This window comes from Montipora capricornis, chromosome 10 (assembly GCF_036669925.1).
Source record: "Montipora capricornis isolate CH-2021 chromosome 10, ASM3666992v2, whole genome shotgun sequence".
In the NCBI taxonomy this organism is placed as follows: domain Eukaryota; kingdom Metazoa; phylum Cnidaria; class Anthozoa; order Scleractinia; family Acroporidae; genus Montipora; species Montipora capricornis.
In genome coordinates this window covers 43,699,205-43,703,763 of record NC_090892.1, presented here as the reverse complement: position 1 = coordinate 43,703,763, position 4,559 = coordinate 43,699,205, and positions in this window count along the sequence as shown.

Genomic DNA, 4,559 nt, shown 5'->3' with positions numbered 1-4,559 from the left:
AGAGTGAAATTATATAGAAAATGACCTGAAGGGAAATGGAAATTACTTCGAGTTAGCGGGAGGTTCAAGTTATCGAGGGTTCGAGTTATAGAGGGTAAAATTACAGTAAATGTATGAACGAAATCCATGGGAAATCAATTTTGGTTCAAGTTATCGGGAGTCGACTGTACATCAAAATGTAAATGATCTTGTTTTCAGAGATAAAGTGGAATAAATAAAGTACGATCTGGCACATCACGAGCTATAGTAAGTCTGTGATTTCTAATTTTAGCGTGATTCCTATTCGCTGGCTTTTGACAGTTGACTCTGAAATGGCTTCTTTCCTTTTCCGTTCGCTTGATGAGGATTTCCTTTTTTCCTTTTAAAACTGTTGCGATTCAAGAAAAATTAATTGCCTAACTGGTGAATTCAACAGTAGATTTCGCTGGAAAAACTGATATCACACTCATCCCTTCGTGATTCATGCAGGTAAAATTAATCGTGGAACTCACTTGTTAGGCAGCAAATAAAATGACACAATTAAGCAATATCCGGGAAAACCAAAAGGCGGACAGTTCCAAAGCCTTTTATTTTCACTAATCCTACAGCCAGTAAGAATAAACAAGCCCGGAGCTCCGCTTTTAGGCTTGGCTAAATCTATATATTAGTAAAACTTCAGAACACTAAAACACATCTTTGCATCAATGAAGACCAAAAACTAATTTAAAAATTTTGTTGCCAGTAACCACTAAAGTGCACCAATCATCTGAAACTATTCGTTGTTGTCTGCAGCCGAGGATGGAAATGGATCAAAACTTGAGAAAACTGTCTAGTTTACGGTGTCTTCAGAAAGTTGCAAGGAATTAAATACGAATATCTTTTTGTGCCATCAATATATTTGAAATCTTGTCACTTGTCACCACTCAATTAGATTTTTACTCAGCTCTGATCTAAGAAGAGCAAAATTAATCCAGCATGACAGTGCCCCTTTTATGTAAGTGTTACTCTTAGGGGTAAATGAGATAAGGCTTGCAAACAATGTTTTCACCATGGGATCAACTTGCAAACCCTTATAATCATAATTATACTCACATATTTCTTTATTATCATCTCTTTATATTAATTTTGTGAATTCTTGAACAGAAAGCCCAAGCTACTGTATGTGAAGGAGTCCGCCCAACAGAGAGATGCTGTGATGACCGTGATGCCTTTAAAAGCAAGGTATGTTTTAAAATACACGTATATGGCTAGTATCTGAGGAAAAAAAAAAAGAAAAAACAAGTCATAGAAGCATCAACCACACACAATTTTTCATTTTTATTCTTGAATCTTTTAATCTTAAAAAATACAAGGTATAGAAATTTAAAGCTTCTCCTGGTTTTACATGAAATCATTGTAATCACGAAGTTTTTCTTTTTGGTTTGCATAAATAAGAAATGATAGAAGAAAGCAAGTCACACTGAAACCTGAAGAAGGGACCATGATTGTTCTTCGGTTGAATGACCAAAAGCTATCACGAAAGTTTCAAAAGAATGGAACATTTCAGGTACATATCATCCTGTTCTTGCTTCAAGGCCTTTACTAGACTCCCCTTAAGAAAGCAACCTTTGCCTAGTTTCATAACAATAATAATTCATAATAATTCAAAAAACTCCTTATAAAAAGTTACCTTTGACAAGGTAAACAGCTGTTTGCCAAACTCACCGTTCCAACCACGCTTCAGTAAATCTCTTGGAATGCAACTATTTGAGTTCAACCTGTGCCCCTGGGAGTAGCCATATCCATGTAAAACCTGTTACACTGGCATAAAAAAAACAGTATAATTATAGCAGCTGTTTACTCGTAACCTAGCACTACTTTTAATCTTGGATTATTAAACAGCATTCTACAATAGAGAAGGAACCTCTGCACAAAGCACATGCAGGTGTCCCTGCAAACAACAATAAAATCTTCGGGGCTGCTCTTTTGGTGTGCTTACAGGGGAATTTTCCAAATCGTTTCAGGGATGGGGCTTCTGAGAGCATCGATACTTAGGCAGGCGGGTGCACTTGTGTCTAACCGGGGGCAACAAGATTTGAGCGCATGGATTCTTCAGGCAGGATGGTTCAATTCTGGCTGAACATGGACAAGGTCCTTTAGGGAGAAGCCATTGGACTGGAGGGAAACAGTACTTTATTTACTGGCTGGCTGACAACAAGCAAAATGATGCTTTAGTTTCAAGGAGTAAAATTTAAGAAGACTGTCTTGGACTACAAGCAAAAGGCTTCTTTCAAGCAGTGTATTATAAACTGAGGCAGACTGACATTATTGTGCTAACTGGTTCCTTGAAGCCTGCGTGCCATATGTATCTATCATTTTGCTGATATCCAAGCTTTTATTCGTAGTTGTAATCTAATTTTACCGCAAAGTTGAATGTGGAGAAATATAACAAAGAGATCAATATATTTTAAGCAAAATCACCTGCATACTACATTGTAGACATCTTTTTGGAGGGAAGTGTGTTACACAAATGGCAGATATGTAACTTTCTTTTTAATGAAGGATAAACTGAATCCAGAGTCTTTCATTCAAGTTGCAAATTGCTTCTTTGAGTAGCATACTTCCCTCCCTTCCTTTCCTTGCAGGTGTCTTTCAAGGGCAATGTTCCATGTAACCATCAGGAGGAACTAGAGACTACAGTAAGGTCAAATTATTATTTTTGAATATGAGATACTTTTAGTGGGAAAGTGACACCATGACAAACATTTTCAGAACAATCGCTTGTTTCATTGATTTAGCTATTGAAGCCCTTGTATATCCAACATGGCTACAAAGGAGTTTGAGTTTTGTTGAAGTGACTACATAATTAATTATTGTTAAATGTAGTCAAATATTTAAGTCAAAATAATATAGTTTTTCCCTCGATTAGCGAGGTTCACGTAAAACATACACCAATAACATTCAAGGATTTGTGATTTGGATTAAAGGCTAATAAAAGAATCTAGTGTCTGGGTATATTACATTAATTGTATTTACTTGTGTTTATGGACAGAAAAACAAGGCAAAGATGCAACCAAAAAGAAGGATGGAGGAAGCAAAAACAAGTTTAAAAAACATGGGGGCAAAGAAGACAGGGATAAGAGTGAAAAAACAGAAAAAGTAGTAGGTGCAACTGGAACAAGAACCAGGCCACTACAATATAACTGTAGTCATTAAAGAGCAGCAGGAGAAGGGAACAGAAAAAAAGACAGGCTCACAAAGGAAAAAATTAAAAGCAACTAATACTGATGCATAGAAACTTTTCATGTGTTCTGATTACCAGTCGTTCATGATGATCAACAACTTTTTGGTCAATTAACTCTTCATTATTATGTGTTGTTATACTATAGCAAACAATGGCTATTCGTTGCTAGGTACCAGTCTCCTTGTGATAACTTTCTGGCTGCTCGACCAAATCGAGTTAGTGTAAACGAGATTCGATACTTTAACGTATAAAAGTACTACAATGTTACTCGATCGTATAATCGAGTGTCGATATCAATTGATTACCCAAATGTAAAACGCAAATTGAGTGAAATTCAAAAATGACATAGAAATCGACTAAACATGTGAGGGTTTACCAGAAACGGTGAGTGATTCGAATAATATATAACTCATCAATATATATGAACAACAACGAATTCAAAATTAGATATGACCCAGAATCAGGTTGTTACATTAAAAAAGATATCTATGGTGACGGAATATTTAGTAACTTGGCAAACAAATTATTCAACAAAACAACAAAGGAATTAAACTGCTTTAACAAAAAAAGCTGAAAAAAAAAAGGAGACTTTGCTGGAAATTGGGCTGGCGATAGGATAGTTGGTATTTTAAAAGGCAAAAATAAGCAAATGACCCCTGTTCAACCAAATAAAAAAAGTGACTTTTTCAATGGAACACCCCATTATACCAATAGAGGTTGAGCCTGAAATTCAATCAATTCCAACAAATTATAAACCAAAAAAGTCACAACAACTAACAGATTTTGAAATAGCAGAAAGGATGAATCGTTTATTAGCTGGCAGTAAACTAATGAGAAAAAGGAAAAACAAAAATTATGTAATGTATGGATATAAAATGTTTAGAAATCCAAAATACGTTGAATGAATTGAAGACATTTTTCATGAATTAGAAACGCCTTTAGTAACAGCTATTCCTGTTAATAATGCTAGTCAAAAAAAGCAAAACCATCGGTTTGTTGTTGATAATACAAATTCAGCATCTCCATCAGGTTGGTATAATGCAAGAATAGAAATGAGCTGTAAAGTGCAAAAAATGGATGGTGCTGATCATAATGGTATTGTAAATGGTATTCGCTCATTAATTAAAGACATTTCAGTAAAAGTTGATGATAAAAAAGGATATGATTGCAATGATGTAAATCATAGTGTAAATATCAAAAATTTGCCTGAATACAGTCATAGTTATGCTGAAACAACAACTACAAACGAATTTTATTATTTAGGCACATCAAGAGCAGCTGAAGAAAGAACTGCTCAAGCAGAGGTTTTCGTAAAAGAAAAACGGTTTTAGGAGCATCATCTGTTGTAAATTTTGAA